Raw genomic sequence first — 19,586 nt, forward strand, 5'->3', positions numbered from 1 at the left:
CCCCTCGGGCGCGCCCCGCCCCGCCCCGCCTACTCCTGCCGAGGCTCGAGCGGCCCGAACCCCAACCCAGCCTGGAGCAAAGCCCCCCCCATACTGGGCGGTTGCGGGGTCAACCCAGGGGCGCGCGACGGGGCCGGCTGCCAGAAGTCACGCCACCCACGCGGCCACGGGGGGCGGGTCAGGCGGTCCCCTGCACACCCGCGCTCGAGTCCGGCGGGCGTAGAACCGTCAGAGTTGCGAGGATCGCTCCAGAGCTGCGAGCTGCCAGCGGGGAGCGCGGTCGCGGTCGGGACAGCCCGGTCACCAAGGTCCCCAAGGGACCGCGAGGTGCGCTCCCGGCAGGACTCGGGAGCTGGATCGCAACTCGTGGATCTTCCAGGAAAACAAACTCTGCCCGCCACGCCGCGGCTGGAAGAGAAGTCATCGCCACCCTCGCCCGCCCGGGTGACCTCGTTGGTGGGAAAGAGTCGCTGCGAGGGCGCTGGCTGAGCGCCTCTCCCGACCCCGCGCGCTGCCCTATTTACTGAAGAAGCCGACTTCTCTTGACGTCAGACTCCACTGATTGCCTTGAGGCACAAACTAGTGGTGAGTGGCACTGGGGGCGGGGGGGGGGCAGCACGGCTAGCTTCTTCAGCCCCCGAGCCGACCCACACCCCTCATGCGCCGGAATAGAAGAGCCGCTGGCCGCTTCCGCCCTCTCCCTTGAGCGGCTCTGGGCGCTCATTAGTGGGAAAGCGCCTTGCAAGTACAGGTTTCTCTACTGCAGCGACCATGGTGGTGCCAGGAACACAGCAAGACACTTGGACGTTTGCAGAAGCAAGACGGAAACTGGCACCCGGCCCACGTCCGCACGCGGCTGCCCGGGTGGGAAGAACAAAGTCCCTGAAGGCCCTGTGCAGGCCTGGCCCACGCTCAGGAGGTGACTGCTGATCTTGAGGGACAGTGGACTTCTCGAGGGAACCTCAGACAGCAGTGTCACCAGCCAGCATGAGGACCGAGCCAGCCCATCACCTTGGTTCAAGAGTCTTTCCAGCCTTAAAATGAAGAAACTGCTGTTAACATTTGCACTGACAATCGTTTTAAAATATAAATTCTTAATGTGACACCCAAAGCCCAGGTCACACAAGAGAAAAGTTGGTAACATTTCAGAGTTAAGATCAGGGGGTGCTCAGAAACCACCCACAATATATAAAGAACAGTCAACATCATTGAGAAACAAACACTCCAGTTCAAAAATAGCAAGGGTGTTTTTTTTGTTTTGTTTTGTTTTGTTTTTTTGTACCTGGAATTGAACTCAAGACCCTGTGCTTGCCAGGCAAGGCACTTGTGCCATGAAGCTTTATCCCAGGCCTGGCAAGTGCCCTGAAAAGAAATATCTGCCAACAGATATGCGTGCCCATAATCAGCACAGGAAAGGATTTGCATCACACAGTCAAAGGCCATTAGGGAAATGCAAACCAAAACAGTGAGATGCGACTTCAGGCAGGAGAGTCACTGTGACTTGGAGGCCAGCCTGCGTTACACCATGAGTTCAACTCCTGCCTGAACGACATAGTGAGAACTTGTCTCCAAAAATCAAACAAACAAACACAATGATAGCTGCACGTCCACATTCATATGGCACTATTTGCACTAGTGCTAAGCCAGAGACAGCAGGACAAAGGCGGCTCTGCTTCTGTGAGACAGAGGAAGAGGGGATTGCCAGGCTGGGCCATGTCCTTGCAGAGGGTGCTTCTGCTGGATTGGAAGAGTCCTGGGGATGGAGGTGACGATGGCTGCGCAATGGCAGTGTCCTCGCGCATGCTCTGTGCACTGACTCAAGCTCAGATGGCCAGGTGTGCTGGCTACACGCCTTCATCCCTGCACTCTAGGAGGTGAAGGCAGGAGAATCACAAGTATGAGCCCAGCCTGGGCAATTTAAAAACTTACCAAGACCCTGTCTCAAAATTTTAAAAAATAGTTAAAAGAGGCCTGGGGATGTTGTTCAGTGCAAAGGCCTTGGGTTTGTTCCAAAGAACTATAAAAAAGAAAAAAAAAAAAAAAAGAAAGCCCAAGTTTTTATTACATATATGTTACAATAAAAAGTTCTAACAGAAGAATTGAAAGGTAAAAGCTGAGCAAGCAAAGCCTAAGCCCACGTGGATGCCCATGTGATGAGCTGCCCACAGCCCTGGCGGAGAGACAGGTTCTGGCAGCTCTTGCAAGAACAGTCGGGCATGGGGCTGGAGAGATGGCTCAGTGGTCTGGAGCACCTACTTGGAGCAAGCTTAGCAAAGCACAGGGACCGCGGTTCAATCCCCCAGCACCACATGCCAGCCAGCCCCGCCCCCTGGTGGGCTGAGCTGGCCACACACACACACACACACACAAATAAATAAATAAAAATTTAAAAAAATATATTAAAAAAAAAAAGAACAGTCAGGCATTCTGCAGACACCTCTCCATCCCCTCGGTGCAGATGGTTTGGGCCCCAGAGCTGTGTCCCACAGGGCCTCAACCACCACCTTCTCTGAGCCCCGCTTGCAGGATATGGGACAGCAGGTCATGGTCCCATGCAGATTACAGCCAACCAAGATTTCCCTATGGAGAGCTCTGGAAGAGGTTCAGGATTGAAAAAAATGACCAGGAGTCTGGTGTGCTGGCGCGCGCCCATAATCCCAGCACTCTCAAGGCTCAGGCAGGGGATCACGGCAAGTTTGAGACTAGCCTGGACTACAAAGTGAGTTCAAGGTCAGGCAGAACTACACAGCAAGACTCTATCTCAAAAATAAATAAATAAGGGCTGGGGAGATAGCTCAGTAGAATAAATGTTTCCCTGGCAAGAGCAAGGGCCTGAGTTCAATCCCCGGTACTGTCAAAAAATAAAAATAATAAATAAATAATAAATAAATAAATAAATAGAATAAATACCCAGCTGTCCTTCACTGGCTTTCTCTCTACCTCCAGCTGCACTGGGCTCTGCTTCTATCTTCCCAGTGCACCATACCTAGAGACCCTGCAGCCCAACTGGGGACAGCAGAGCCCTTCAGCCCCATACACGCACACACACACACACACACACACACACACGCATGCACATGCACACACACATGCACACACCAGCTTGGCTCCTTCTCTCCAGAGTCAGGAGGATGGCAAGAGAGGAGGAGCCAGCTGCTTCTTGCCCACAGAGTCTGCACATAGGACACAGTGTGGCACCTGGACCTCTGGGCTGACTGATCTGGGGCATAGGCAGGAGGGAAGAGCAGGATTGTGATGCGGCTCGCTGAGTCTCACAGTGAATGACCAAAAATGCAGTGCATGTTTGCATCTTGAAAATGCATTTCACACTGCCAGGAGTCCTCCTCAGAATACTGTCCCAGCTTTGAACACACAGACCCCATCTCTCCTGCCCCTTTCTGAAGCAGTTCTGGAAGTCCTGCTCTGTGTCTTCATGGGTCATGACCCAAACCACAGCGGCTGCCTGGGCCGCACTGTCCCACAGAAAGGGAGGCTCGCAAGATCATCACGGTCCTCATCCACTGTCCACACTGCCTCTGGCACTGTGTGGCTTCTGGCTCCTTCCCCTAAAGTCAAAAGGACCATGAAAAGTTAACGTTTTGAATGGATTTGGGGCTTTGGGGCAGCCAGAGCAGCAACAGAGACACTCAAGACAGAGGACTTAGAGTGGGTGCAGAAGACTGCCGGGCCAAGGGGTGGAGGTGTCTGCACCCAGGGGAGGACTTCCAGGGGTTTGATAGCAACGTGCCTTTTACTATAATGAAGTTCTTACAAATATAAACGTTTGGGCTGGCGAGATGGCTCAGTGGTCTGAAGCACCTACTTGGAACAAGCTTGGCTAAAGCACAGGGACTGCAGTTCGATCCCCCAGCACCACATGCCAGCCAGCCCCGCCCCCTGGTGGGCTGAGCTGGCCATACACACACACACACACACACACACACACACAATAAATAAATAAATGTTTAAAAAAAATATATAAACATTTGCTTTGCTTTGCAATCCTATTGTTTTTTTTTTTGTTTTGTTTTGTTTTTGTTGTTATTTTGGTTCCCAAGTTTTATTAAAGAACTCATAAAAAATATTCCAGAAAAAGGAGCTTTAATCCTCATCTTCCTCCTCCTCTTCATCCTGGTTAATCTGGAAGTAACGTAACTCATAACTCTCTTTGCTACTAGCAACTACATGCAACCAGTCACACAGATTATTCTTCTTCAAATATTTTTTGGTGAGACATTTCAAATACCTTTTGGAAAAAGGCACCTCGGAAGTCACGGTGATCCTGCTCTTGCTCCTTTCGGTGGTGACCACCCCTCCTCCTAGATTCCCGGCTTTGCCGTTCACCTTGATTCTTGCCTGGAGAAACTGCTCGAAATGGACAGTATTCATGATTCCATCTTCCACAGGATGTGTGTGATCAAGGGGGAACTTCAGGACCTGCTTTTTTTTTTTTTTTTTTTTTGCTTCTCTTTGCCGCAAGCTTTTTCACAGGCGCCATGGCAGCCGAGGAATCAGAAAAGGGTGCGATCCTGTCTTGTCATGCCTCCTTCTCTGCAGGCTCTGCACTTCCAGAACATTCACCTGTGGCCTGGCCGCTGGCTACTTCTTTCTCTTCTTTCCCACATCTTCTTTTTTTTTTTTTTTTGGTGGAACCAGGAATTGAACTCAGGTCCTTTCGCCTGCCAGGCAAGTGCTTATTCCACTGAGCTATCTCCCCAGCCCTTTCCCCACATCTTCTGCTGGCCTCCAGCCACACCTTCCCACACGGGATGCTTTGTGCCTGGCTTTCTGCCCCTGAAGCCACACTCCTTTCTCCATTGCACCAGTACGTTTACCTGGGTGCACTGGAGAAGTGTAGAAATGGGCCCCTGGTGCGACAAGCATGACTTACACGACTTAGACGACACTGCATGTTCCCTCAGTGTCCCCCTAGGAAGCTTTGCAGCAAGGACCTACAGGTCCAGAGAGAAAGGCCAGGTGGTCAGTGTCTAGAGAGGCACACAGACAGTGTGGGCAAGGAAAAGCAGGCCTGGATAAGATGAAGGCTGCACAGAAAGCTCCCTCGGGCCGGCCCTACCGGGCTTCGGGGTTCAGAGGGACTTGAGAAATGCCCTTGCTCTGTACTGGCTGGCTGAGAAACAGGGTCCAAAACCCTTCTGACCAGGGGTGTTTTATTTATTTATGCTTTCGGAGATGAGTCTTGCTGTGTACTTCGGGCTGAACTTGATCTCACTATGTTGTCTAGGCTGGCCTCAAATTTGCAGCATTCTTCCTGCCTCAGCCTTCTGAGTGGTGGGATTATAGGTGCACACCACCATGCCTGACCCAGGGATGTTTTCATAAAGGGCAGAGGCCTGGACCTCTCTTCAGGCCTCTGGAGCAGCATCTTTCTGGGAGAGGCTTTGTTCTGTTTCCTATTGCTCCCAAATGATTTCCAGGCTCCCTACATTTGGAGAATCATCACAGTTGGAATGTGCTTTTATTTATTTGCTTTCTTTTATTTTTTGTGGTACTTGATTGAACCATGGCCTTTGCACTAAGCTACATCCCCAGCTGTTTTCTTAATTTACTTGAGACAGGGTTTCCATGATAAATTGCCCAGCTGTCCTTGAACTTGGGATCCTCCTGTCTCAGCCTCCCAGGGTGCTGGCATGACAGGCATGCGCCACCATGCCCAGCAACCAGAGCCTCCTAAGAGAAAGACACTGCCCTGTCTTCATCTTTGTAACAGCAGCTTCCAGCAATTACCATTCAGTGAAAGACTGAACATATCGAAAAGAAAGCGGGCCTGGCAGGGTGAGGAGAATGTGAGGAACATGTTAGGAAAAGGGTGACTCGGATTCTGTCACATTTCAACCACTTGAAGAGGGAGCACCCTACTCTGGAAAATCAAGATTTCAATGAGACAGAACTGAGCATGCTCACTGAAAGGGACACTGGTGGGCCAGGGAGATGGCTCAGTAAGAATAAGCGCTTCCCTGGCAAGTGCAAGGACCTGAGTTCAATCCCTGGTTCAGACGACACTGGCTTAAACAGCCTGGGCTCAAGGTCACTTCGTGTTCTCACCCCACTGGAGGGAAATAACCCCGCTGGCATCGCAGTCCTCACCACTGCACGGCTGGGCTGGGGAACACGGAGCCTGACAGAGGCCACAGTCTTCAGGTGTGGCATCTCCAGACTCCGAGATGCGATGATGCCCGAGAACTGTGCCAACAGTGTTTGTGGAAACAGCTCCCTGATTTTAAGAGCATACAGATTTGGGAGCAAGAGGGTGGTCAGTGTTTCTATTTTGTTAGTTTGTAATCAAATTTAAGATCTTTGAAAGAGAGCTCTGATTTCCCTGCCTGTCCTAAAAGCCAGCTAAGGGGCATCTGGTGTTTGGGAGAATCAGGACACCCTGAGATACAGATCCACAGCTGCCCAAGGCCGTTGCATGAAGTGGACACACTGCCAGGTGTTGGGCGCACACCTGTAGCCCTAGCACTTGGGAGGCTGACGCAGAAAGAGTATTGTGAGTTGAAGGCAGGCCTGAACTACACAGTGAGACCCTGTCTCAACAAAACAAAGTGAAACAACAAAACAACAAAACAAAGTTTACTCAGCTTCTAGTAAGAGTTAGGCAATCCATGAGGCTTGTTTGGGTTGTTTTGTTTTTAGATTTTTTTGAGAGAGGATTTCACTATGTAGTTCGGACTGGCCTTAATCTCTCTGTATAACCCAGGTTGGCCTCAAACTCGAAGCAATTCTCCTGCCTCCTCCTCCCAAGGGCTGGTATTATAAGCATGTGCCACCACACTAGTTTTCAGATAAACTTCTTTAAAAAGTTTTTTAAATTTATTTAATACAAGGTCTCACTACACAGTTCAGACTTGTAGTGATCCTCCTATCTCAGCTTCTGCAGCTCTGGGATTACAGGCGGATTCCACCACACCTGGTATCGGGGCTGGCACAGTACACTCGGGGGCAGGACCTGCATAGCATGTGACACTGGGGATCCAACTTGGGGCCTTGTGCCTGCCAGGCAGGCACTTAGACCACTGAGCTATCTCCCCAGCCCTCTGATAAATTTTTTTTTTTTTTTTTTTTTTGGTGGAACCGGGGATTGAACTCAGGCCCTTGCACTTGCCAGGGAAGCGCTTATTCCACTGAGCCATCTCCCCGGCCCCAGATAAACTTTTAATTTTTTTTTTTTTTATTTCTGTGTGTGTGTGTGTGTGTGTGTGTGGCCAGCTCAGCCCACCAGGGGGCGGGGCTGGCTGGCCTGGCATGTGGTGCTGGGGGATTGAACCACGGTCCCTGTGTTTTGCTAAGCTTGTTTTAAGTAGGTGCTTTAGACCACTGAGCCATCTCACCAGCCCCAGATAAACTTTTTAATCATGATTTGTCATATTATTTTGCTTTGGAAAGTAAAGGTAAAATAATTTTGTGCAATTATTATATATATATAATACTTTGAATAACACTGAGCCTAGCAAAATTAATTTAAATTCTGAATGATGGTACTGTATGTTTTTAAGGAAATGGTTTTACTTGAAGTCCAAGCAAATACAAAAATAGAGACTCTAAAGAGAAAGACTTTCAGGATAGGTTAAAATGTTTATGATGGGTTCCAGCCTTACTGTAAATTGCTGAATCTTTATGGTGGTCATCTAATATGGCTGAAGCCCTCAGAAACAAAAGCTCACCTTCCCAGGACCACCTCCCCACTTCTTCTCCGAATCAGCCCAGGGTGCAATTTCCTTTCACCCTTCAAACCTCAGGGAAGCCCCCCAGTGAGCTTCCTCAGGTTATCTAAACATCCCCTCAGACTCCACCCCCGGCAAAAGGCCGTGAAAGCCTCAGCCTGCCTTCCTTCAAATCGGGAGAATTTCTTATCTTCACCAATTCTCTCCTCATCCTCACAGAAAATAAAGCCCCTTTCCCCTCTTCCTTCTGCCTGTTTCTCTGCTGTGCTAGGCGCTTGAAAAAAACCGATCAGTTTATAATTTACATATAAGTTGTTACTAAGCATGGTGTGCACATGATATTCGAAAATAATTTCTTCTCTAAAGTAATTTTAAAACAAACTTTATGAATATGGTTTATACTATAATTTGATTAATAATGATAAAAGGTAAACTTTTGCTAAGATTTAGTCAAAATTGTCCCAAATTCCAAATAAGTACATCAAGATTACTGAGGTCTCCTATTACAGTTTTTTCCTATGCAGCATTATCTGAAGAATTGGTAGGATTTTGCTTTATTCTTTACTTTTCGTAATTAATTAGAAGTTTTCATTGGAGGTGTTTTGTTTGTTTGTTTCTGTTTTTTGCGGAACTAGGGATTGAACTCAGGCCCTTGTGGTTGCCTGGGAAGCACTTATTCCACTGAGCCATCTCCCCGGCCCCTCACTGGGGTTTTTGATGCCTCTAAATGACTTACACTATATTTTTGTTCAGAGTCAAGTCCTAAGAATTCTTTCCACTTTAGTTATTTATATCTTTCATTGAAATAATACATTATGTTTTTGAGCTTAAAATTTTCTTTATCTCGAGTAGTGTACTTCTTAGCCTCTAAAAATATCAGTATCCTAAAAGATACTTAAAAGAGCATCAGAAATGCAGATAATTTATTAAGGAAGAAATTCCATTTTTATAGACTTTTTGCTGAATTTTGAGAGTCATTCATTGTTTTTCTCTTTGTCTTTTTGAGACAGGGTCTTGTTATGCAGCTCAGGCTGGCCTCGTGCTCACTTTCCAGCCCACGTTGGCCTCGAACTTGCAATGATCCTTCTACCTCAGCCTCCCAAGTGCTGGGATTACAGGTACGTGGTTTTTTTTTTGCTATTTTCTGGTTTTTGTCTTTTCTTTTTTGAAGTGTATTCTTTTTTTTTTTTTTTTTTTGCAGGGGGTACTGGGAATAGAACTCAGGACCTCAGGCTTCCCAGGCAGGAGCTATGCCACTGAGCTGAAAATCCCACCCAGAAGTCATTCGTTGTTGTCTGTGCCATCGTGAATCTTTGCACTGCCCACTAGGTTTATTTGTTCTGTTCATTCGAGAAGCTGTTCAGAGACAGCATGGTGGCACGCACCTAGAATCCCACCTCTTGGGAGGCCGAAATCAGGAGGATCACTGTGAGTCTGGTCTGTGTAGTGAGACCCTGTAGACCTTACACTAAATATATAAAAATTTAAACAATAAATAAATAAGATGTTCATTTTTATAGCTGGGCATGGTGGTGCAGGCCTATAATTCCAGCAATTCAGGAGACTGGAGGTGGGAGGATCAAAAGTTTGAGCCCAGCCAGGGCAACTTAGTAAGACCCTGTCTCAAAATAAAAAAATACATAGCTCAGGGCCAAGGCTCTGGGTTCACCCCCAGCACTGCAAATAAATGAATAAAGAAGGTGCCCCCCCCCCCCTTTGTCATCCCTGATGTGGTTTTTTTTCAGGCAGGAGAGAAATAGGCAGGAGGAACAAGGGAAAGGGGCGTTACTATCTTTGAGGACAGGGAGAGAATCTGGGGAAGATAAGGAACTCCCTAGATTTGAACAAAGGGAGGCTGAGGCTTTCCCGGCCTTTCGCTGGGGGTGGGGTTTGAGGGGATGTTTGGATATCCCTGAGGGGCTGATGGGGGATCTTCCCTGAGTCTTCAGAAGAGTGAAAGGAAACTGCTCCCTGGGCTGAGTAGGAGAAGGGGGGAGGTGGTCTTGAGAAGATGGGTTTTTAAGGGCTTATTACCTGACTGCCTTAATGATTCAGCAGTTTCTACTGGGGCCAGAGCCTAGCAATCCCCACGCCCTCTTCCTCCACCACCTTCACCACCTGTCATGGCCCCCACCTCAGGCTTTTCTTTTCTGTCCTGCTTGCACCAAGGTCCCTCCCGAGAGTCAGAGGGCCCGGCCCCCGCCCAGGTTCAGTTATTGGCTCTTGTGTTGTTCGCTCAGCGTCCTGAACCTCACTGCCGCCATAGGGCGTGTCCGTCCCTGCCTTGAGAATCATCTTGTGAACTCTGTGGCTACTCATTCTTCGCTTTCGTTGTTGGTGCCTCCTCAGCTGTCTCCCTTCAAAATAACGCACTCCTAGTGTAGGGGTGAACAGTGGGGAGGCTGAGGCAGGAGAATCACCTGGGCCACATAAGTTCAAGTCCAGCCTAGACTGTGTAGTGAGACCCTGGCTCTGGGGGACAAAGGAGGCTGCTAGCTGCGTAGCACCATGTCCACCCGATGTCGCTGCTCAGAGGGTTCTGCTGTCAGGTCTGCTCCAGCCATGACCAGATACTTCTTTTTCATCACATTTTTTTCAAATCTGCTGGCCTGAGGTTCATACGATTTGACCTCAGCTAGAATTTTGGCATTTCAAAGGAATAGCATTGCCAGCTGTGGTAGCACATGCCCATAATCCCAGCACTTGGGAGGCTGAGGCAGGAGGATCCTTGGAAGTTTGAGACCAGTCTGGGCTACAAAGTGAACTCAAGGCCAGCCCAAGTTGCATAGGCAGACCCTGTCTTAAAAAGACCAAAAAAAAAAAAAGTCAACATTGCCCATCTCTATATTTTTATATTGTTTTGTTTCCTAGTTTACTTCTTTGGTGCTATTGTTTGATTGGTTGGTTGGTTTTACCTTTTTGAGACAGGGCCTGTGACTACGTAGCCCAGGCTGCCTCCGCCTGGGAGCAGTCCTCCCGCCTCAGCCTGTGGAGGGAGCTCTGGGACCCAGGTATGCGCCTCACACCCAGCCTTGGAATGTCTTCCTCTGGGGCCTGTGGGAGCCCCTCTGGCTGGGTGTCTCCGGCACTTTTGTGTGCCGCATGTATAGCTTTCTCTCTCTGCATTGGATTCTCTGTGATGACCCCCTTTCTATCATCTGTTTACTTCGCCCAGCTAGAGCTTATCTCTTCTACTGACTTTTCAAAGTCTGGCAAATAATCTTTTCACTTTAAAGGCTCATAATTTTCTTTATTTTTATATTCACCTATTTTTTGTTTCTGTTTCTAATACCTCATTTTTTGTAGCTATGAAAGATTGTGGTTTGGTGTGGTGGCACAGGCCTGTACTCCAGTACTCTGGGAGGCTGAGGCAGGAGGGCCCACCTTTGAGCTCAGCCTGGGCAACTAGGTAACTCGGCAAAACCATCTCAAGATAAATTTAAAAAGAGCTGAGATGTAGCTCAATATAAAGGCCCTTGATGTTGGGGGGGTATTAAAGATTACTCCATTCATTTAATTCCACCTGGAATGAATTCTTGCTCTGGAAGGGGACTTGCCTGTCTCTCTTCCGAAGGACCATTCTGTGATCAGACTCTTCGTCTCGGGCTCAGAGTGAAGGGAGGAGCTGTTCTGCTTCCGGGTTCTGGATGCCTCGGTCTGATTTGCCTTGCACTGGCCATCTGAGACAAGTCTCTGGTCTTCATCTGTTTCCTGGCAGATCCTTACACTCTCCAGATAAGCCAATCTTTTGTATGCTAACAAGATGGTTGATGGCCCCTAGACAGCTTCACATGGGAGTGGGTGAGAAGGCTGTGCTGTCCCCAGCAGCCGGGAATCTAATCAATCATGCTGATGTGTTGAAGTTTCCCATAAAAACAACAACACAGGAAACTGGGCTTGAGGGGACCTCGACAGCTAAGCAGGAGGGGGTCAGGAAGGTCAGGTCATCCTATGCACACGCACCCCACCCTATCCACACGTTCCATTTAGCTGTTCATTTGTACGTTTTGTGTGGGGTTGAGACAGGGTCTCAGAGTGGTTGTCAACTGCCCATGTAGCCCAGGCTGGCCGCAAAGTCACAGCACTCCTCCTGCCTCAGCCTCCTGAGTGCTGGGATTCCAGGTGTGCACCACTGTGCCTCACTTCGGTGATATTCTTTTTTTTTAAATTTTTTTTATTTTTAAAATTTTATTTATTTATTTATTTATTTGTGTGTGTGTGTGTGTGTGTGTGTGTGGCCAGCTCAGCCTACCAGGGAGCGGGGCTGGCTGGCATGTGGTGCTGGGGGATTGAAGCGTGGTCCCTGTGTTTTGCTAAGCTTGTTCTAAGTAGGTACTTTAGACCACTGAGCCATCTCACCAGCACCTTCAGTGATATTCTTTATAATAGATTGCAACACGTGAGTTAAGAATTTCTCTAAATTCTGCAAGCTGCTCTAAAAAATTAATCCAGGCTGGCCAAATATCTCAGCAGATTAAAGTGCCTGCAAGCAGGCTCAGGGGCCCAGGGTTCAATCCCAGGGCCTGCCACACTGGGTCCCGCCCCAGGGCATGCTGAGCCAGTGAGTGAGACTGGGTGTGGTGGCACACACCTGTAATCCCAGTGCTTGGGAGGCTGTAAACAGGAGGATCACTATGAGTCCAATCTACAGAGTGAGACCCTGTACGCCCTGTACTAAATACAAAAAAAAGAAAGAAAGAAAGAAATCCAACTAAGAATGGTGGCATGGGACCTAGGTTTACAGCTTGCCAGTAGCACAGGCCACAGACAGGCTTTCCATTGGTGTCTGAAGTAGGCGACAGTCTGGTGAGATGGAGCCCTCAATCTGCGGCCCTGACACCGTCTGCCTGGAGACAGCGCCAGCGCCGGATGAGACAGTGCCCGGCTGGGGTCTCCTGGAGTGCGGAGGCTGGGCATACATCCAGTGGAGGCAGTTCGGTTATAGTCAGTGTGTTTATGTTTGTGAACGCACAGGCTTTTGATTGTGCTCTTCTTTCTTCTCCCCAGCCGATCAGGCAGGCCACCTCACCAGGTCTTGTTTGCTTGGTTTTGGGTCCTGAACACAGGCCCTTTGCACTGCATCCGCAGACCTTTTTTCTTTTTATTTTGAGGCAGTGTCTACTTCAGCCACTGAGTTGCCCAGGCTGGGCTCCGGTGTGATCCTCCTGTCCCAGCCTCCCAGAGAGCTGGGACTGCAGGTGTGCGTAACATCGCTGGCTGTAGATATTTTTCACATCCTGCTTGGGTCATCCTGAGTCCCATCTGGTCCTTGAGCCGCAGGGTGGTCTGGCCCGCGGGCTGGCTGGCGGCTGTGATCAAGCCTTCCTGTCTGTGCAGGCAGGGAGCTCTGATGGCAGAGGGCGCAGCTGTCCTCTGATTCCATCACCTGGGAGTTAAAGGCAGCCAGGCGCAGCATCCTGCCTCACCTAGGACTCCTTAGTCCTCAGTTCCCCACTCGGCCCCACAGCTGCCCCTTCATGGCTTCTAGACTCAGCCCTATACTCCGAAACCCACTCCTGCCTCCTGAGGCCTCCTCTCCTGTATCCAGTCCACTGTGCTTGTTTCCTTAAGACAGCAGGTGTTCGTTTTGAGACACGGTCTCAAATAGTGTCAGGCTGGCCTTGAACTTACCCGATCCTCCTGCCTCAGTCCCCCAAGTGGAAGGATTATGAGAGTGTGCCACCACTTCCAACTGCCCCTCTCTTGTGTCTTCCACCCCTCAGGCTGACATCATATCTAGTCTGTCCTATCAAAAACTTGCTTGATTTCACAACAGAATTGAAGAGCTAGGTATGGTGGCATATGCCTGTGATCCCAGCACTAGGGAGAGCTCCAGGCCAGCCTGGGTCACATAGTGAACTCAAGACCAGCCTGAACTACATAGTGAGACTCTGTCTAAACAAACAAACAAACAAACAAAGAATTGAAGATAGCACCTTCTGATTGGTCCCAGATGCAGGGGTTGGAACTTTTTCTGCACAGGAGTGGCGGATATCCGTGATTGGCAGGTCATGCCCACTTGCTGGGAGGACTAGCCAGGCCCTAATCTTCTGCCTCCTTCCCCCCTTGGCCCCCTGAGTGCTGGGATTAGAGCTGTGCACCTATGCTTCCAGCCTGTAGGGACACACGGCGCTGTGTTACTCAACCTGAAAGTTCACAGCTGAGAGCCAGTGAAGCACAACGCCTTGGCTCACAGACGGAGTCGGATGTGAGCTGAGCGGGACAGCTTTCAGCCTCAGCTGCACCTCCTCTGTCTCGGCCTGCATAGAACCCAGCCCCGCATCCCCGAACGCAGAGTTCCTGGCCCACTTAGCCCGTTGCCAGCTCTGTGCCTGTTTTCATGCCCTTTGGCTGAAATTCCTTCTCTCCACCACCCTCCATGGCATCTTCCACCCATTCCTCCCTTCTGCAGCGCGGCTGGCAGATCTTCAAGGCCTCAGAACCGCGTATCCTGTAAATTGCTGCCCTGTTCTCCTCTCCCCACGGAGCCCGAGGCGACACTAAAAGGCATTTAGCCTGTAGCTTTGGGTTTCCAACTAGGCTGCATGCGTGTGCTACTTCTCCAGTCCCTTTTAATTTAAAAAAAAAAAAAAAAAAAAAAAAAATTAAGCAAAGTCTAGGTGGTTTGAACTTCCTGTTCTCCTGCCTCAGCCTCCCAGAATACTGATATTACAGCTGTACGCCACCATGCCTGCCTAGAGAGAGCAAATTGCTTTTTTCTTTTTTTTTTTTTTTCTTTCTTTCCTTCTTTTTTTTTTTTTTTTTTTCTTTTTCAATATCTGACACCAAATCAGACATACAGCAAGTACCTAGTGAATATTGGCTGAATTTTCAGGTTGGCTTTTCCACTTGAAATGTAGCTGGCTTTCCCACTCGGTCTTCTGTTTCTAAATGCTGAAGGGGGACTTAGGCTGAGCGACCCTCTAAGAGTTCTTCTTAGCTCCTTGTTCTGCTGTTGTTATGCTTCAACTGTATCTTTTATATGTAAGTCTCCCAGGTTACCCTTCATAGAGCCTTCTGGTAAGGGCTGGCCAAATAGCTCAGCGGATTAAAGTGCCTGCAAGCAGGTGCAGGGGCTGGAGTTTGATCCCCAGGCCTGCTGTGCCAGCCCGGCCCAGCCCCCAGGGTGCGCTGAGACAGCAATTGAGAATGGGCGTGGTGGCGCCTGTAATGCCAGCTCTTAGGAGGCTGTAAACAAGCAGATCACTATGAGTCCGATCTAGTAGTGAGACCCTGTAGACCCTTCCCTAAAAAATAAATAAATAAAGCCTTCTGGTAAATCTTTTGATGTTTCAGAACTCAAAATATAAAATTGATGGTTGCTTTAATAAATGTCTCTAATTTATCCTGTTTTTGTTCAGTTGTTTCAGAGTAAAGATAAAAGACAAAAGAAGACCACCAGTAAAACATACCTTACTGAAGGGCTGGTGAGATGGCTCAGTGGTCTAAAGCACCTACTTAGAACAAGCTTGGCAAAGCACGGGACCACGGTTCAATCCCCCAGCACCACATGCCAGCCAGCCCTGCCTCCTGGTGGGCTGAGCTGGACACACACACACACACACACACACACACACACACAATAAATAAATAAATAAAATTTAAAAAAAAAAAAAACATACCTTACTGAAAATTTATATTGTCCACAATTACTCTTGACATTTTAAGTGTGTTTACACTTGAATGCTTGAATTTTGTAGTTATTACTGTTTTAAGAAGTTAAAACCTAAAAAAAAAAAAAGTTAAAACCTATTCCATGGAGACTTAACTATTGTAGTACTACTGAAATACTTTAAAAATCAGAAAATCCATTTCAACCTCACCTGGTTTGTCCACCCCAGACTTTTCAAATGATTCACGGCAAAGATTTCAATCCCTGGAAATGTCATGCAATCTAAGCAAATGGTCAGTGTAGTTCGGGGCGCTCACAACTCCCTAAAATCAGCCCTTCATTCATCTATCTCGCTCATGCAGCACCCATTTGGGCAGCACTTCACAGTTACCAGGCTTCATGACACAATAGCGACAGCATAGTGGTGGCTGCTGCCTTCGTGGTCTAATAGTTATTATTGTTTTAAGGATTTTTATTGCATGCATTGAGGGACAGAAGCAATTACACAAGAAGCAAAAGGCTGGGGATTTGGCTCAGGGGTAGACCACTTGCCTAGCAAGCTGGAAGCCCTGGGTTTAGACCTCAGCACCAAAAACAAAAAATAAACCTCAAAAAAAATATATATATATATGACAAAAAAATGAAAAAGACAAATCAACAACATACCAGGTATAAGTGCTGGTGAAATAACAAGCCTTTAAGAGCACAGGTAACAAAGCAGCCAACCCCAAGTCAGTAACAGCAAAAGTAGTCCCCACACACCCGTGACATGCAGAGGTGGCTTCAGCCATTCTTAGTCCAGGCGGCTCGAGGCTCAGGACCAGTCCCAGCACTTCTTTTTCTTGGGTCTATGTTGTAGGAGACTTTGTCATTGGAATACTCTTTGGTGCCCAGCTAGGGCCAAAGAGCTCCTGAAGCTACATGGTTCACACATTGTGGGGAAGATGTGTTCCACTATACTAGTGAAAGTTACAAGATTTATTCTGATTGGGCCCGCCTAGGGCATGTGTCTGCCTTGGACCAATCATTATGACCAATGAGGAGGAGCATGTTGACTGACTTAGCCTACCTCACCTGCTCATTCTGGGTGTAGGGATGAAGACTGCCTAGCCATATTGAATTAGCAAATAGTTAGGGCCATGTATGGTGTTGTGACTCTGTAATTATAGCTACTCAGGAGGCTGGGGCAGGAGGATCACAAATTCTAGATTAGCCTGCTCAATTTAGCCAAACCCTATCTCTAAATGAAAGACAAAAAAAGGCTAAACCACTACTGAGTTCAATCGCCAGTATCACAAACAAACAAAAAAAGAAAATGGTTGGGAAGAGAAAGGGGTAATTTATGGAAGGGAACCCACTAATATTTCCTTCAGGGGCTGGGGAGATGGCTCAGTAGAATAAGTGCTTGCCTGGCAAGCACAAGGGCCTGAGTTCAATCCATGGTTCTGAAAAAAAAAAAAAAAAAAAATTCCTTCAAATTCTGTGTTAGAAAAACTGCTTGGCGAGCGCATCCGGCTTTAGGAAGTGGGATAGTGGAAGCTTTTGCATCACTTTGCCTGTGTGTAGATAACAGTTCCTTCCATGAGTTCCTTCCTTCCTTGTCTTGCAATGAACTTTCTCAACTATGAAATACAGTAATTGGGGCCAGGGAGATGGCTCAGTGGAATAAGCGCTTCCTTAGCAAGCGCAACAGTCTGAGTTCAATCCCTGGTTCTGCAAAATAATAATAATAATAATAATAATAATAATACAATAATAGTGGTGCATTTATTTATTTATTTATTTATTTTTTGGATGGAACCAGGGATTGAACTCAGGCCCTTGCCTCTTGCCAGGGAAGCACTTATTCCACTGAGGCATCTCTCTGGCCCTTGAAATACAATAGTAGCTTACCCCTCAGGGTGGTCTAAAGATTAAACAAAGGAATGCAGGTAAACAGGTGGTAGTAGTCTTGGCAGTTATTTTTTTATTAATGCTATCTAACCTCAGTCAGAGACATCAGAAAAGGTTTTTAGGGGAAAGTAGCATTTATATTAAACCCCAAAGGATCAGGTAAAATCCTCTGTGAAAAAAATGATTGATTTTGAGCTGGGCATGGTGGCACACTTCTGTAATGCCAGCATTTGGAAAGCTGAGGCAGCGATGCTGCAAGTTCAAGGCCAGCCTGAACTACATAGCAAGACCCTTTCTTTAAAAAAAAAAAAAAAGCTGGCATGGTGGCACACTCCTGTGACCCCAGCACTCAGTTGGGAGGTGGAGGCAAGAGAATGACTGGGAGATCAGGACAGTCTGAACTGCATAGCAAGATCCTGGGTCAGAAAAACACAAAACAAAAACAAACAAACAATTAGTTTTTAAGAGAAGTTAGATTTGAGCCCACAGTTTTGGGCTCTAATAAAACTTGTACTATGTCAGAAATGAGTATGTCTCATGCTGGATTTTCTCAATGCACTTTGTGATGATTTTATCAGATATATAATTTTGAAGAGGAACAATGTAAACATGCAGCTCAATGGAAAGAAAGCTGGAACTAAAAATTAGTTTGTGAAAACTATTTCAGAATTTGGCTTTTTAAAAAGGTATGTAGTTGCTGGACATGGTGGCGCACACCTATAATCCCAGAACTCTGAAGGCTGAGGCAGGAGGATTGTTGTGGGTTTGAGAGCAGCCTGGGCTACAAAGTGAGCTCAAACGCAGCCTGAACTGCAGAGATTCTGTCTCTAAAAGATGAAAACAAATAAACATAAGTATATATGAATAAGATCTCTGTTTTTTGTCTTGATTTAGTTATTTGAGATAGGGTCTTGCTATGTAATCCACACTAGTCTTGAATGCATGTAACTCAGGCTGGCCTCGAACTATCAGCAATCCTCCTGTTTTAGCCTCTCAAGTGCTGAGATTACAGGCATCCCCTACCATGTTGGCACTATTTGGAATCTTTGAGTGTGTGTGTTCATTTGCATCTTTATTTTGCAACTGTGGTACAGCTTCCAGTTCTCGCCTCCAAGGAAAAGGGGAAGAGAAGGAGCAAGTGTTGGGTAAAAAAGGGCAAAGTCTCTACAGGATTCGCCCTGTTTTCTCTTTTCTGCCAAGGTGTTCATGTCACAGTGCACGCATAAGGTCACGTGCCACTCCCTCATCGAAGCCGTCCCCATACCATCACAGGAGGAAAGACAAACGGAGCTCTTGGAGGACGCGAGGGTGGGGTTGCATGGTGAGCACGCAGCACCACAGCTCTTCACCTGTATGGTGGGAGGTGAGGGACGCAGAGGCTTCGCTGGGGCATCATCGGGTTGTATGGGTGGAGACCTCCCTCTGGAACCACTATGTGGTTCTTAACTCATATTTTACAAGTCAGAATTTTTTGAGTGTGAAAATATCTCTGAATTTTATTAGCGCAAACAATTCTCTCTCCTCTTTCCTTTCCTTATTCCCATTCTAAATGAACTGGTAAAATTTATTGTTGCTCGGTCACAGGAAACATTTTCCAGCCACTTCAATCGTATTTCAACAGAACCTAATCTTCTTGATAAAGTGAAATCATGCTGGTTATTAAGAAATCATACTCAGCAGGCAGGCACTATCTCAGGAATGTGTAAATAAGCTGAGCGCCTTGCCTCCTTTAAAGCATGGACATTCCTTTAGCTGAAATCCCTGTGGCACTTATGCAGTTTTTGGCCTTTCCATTAAAACCTGGTCTCTTTGGTTTGTGGAAGGCTCGGGGTGCACTGAGTGCCTCTCAGATGTTTGTGCCTTGTGGACACCAGCGGGGTGGTGCATTTAAAGCCACTCAAGCCGGGCGTGGTGCTGGAGTCCAATGCTCAGGACAGGCGGGGCTCTAACTGTGGAGGATCTGACTGCTCTAACACAGCCGGGGGCTAAAGTGTCCATGGCACATCCTGGAGGTGGCAGGCGGTGTCAGCACAGCTGCGCTGAGGGAAGGCTCCTAAGCAGTGTGGAAGCATGGAAGGGGGAGAGGCCTCCCCCGGGTGTCCGGACATCTCTGTAGAGATGAGAATGTATTATGGGGCATAGGATCACTGTGCTCTGTCAATATGCAGAATCCTTCCCCTGCCATCGGCAAGTTCCCAAGTTTGGGGAATCATTTAAATTCTAAATGATTTTTGCCAGGAATAGTGGTGTACATTTGTAATCACAGCACTTGGGAGGCTGAGGAAGGAGGATCTCAGGGAGTTCAAGGCCAGCTTGGGCAATGCAGTGTGTTCAAAGCCAGCCTGAACTACAGAGGGAGTCTGTCTGTCTGTCTGTCTGTCTGTCTGTCTGTCTGT

At 47.8% G+C, this 19,586-nt stretch overlaps 1 pseudogene; it reads right to left on the bottom strand.

Annotated features, from left to right (window-relative positions):
• Window positions 1-4,101: 4,101 nt before the first annotated feature.
• Window positions 4,102-4,498, bottom strand: LOC111817954 (annotated as a pseudogene).
• Window positions 4,499-19,586: the final 15,088 nt, after the last annotated feature.

Source organism: Octodon degus, unplaced genomic scaffold (genome assembly GCF_000260255.1).
Source record: "Octodon degus isolate 3935 unplaced genomic scaffold, OctDeg1.0 scaffold00075, whole genome shotgun sequence".
NCBI classification, from domain to species: domain Eukaryota; kingdom Metazoa; phylum Chordata; class Mammalia; order Rodentia; family Octodontidae; genus Octodon; species Octodon degus.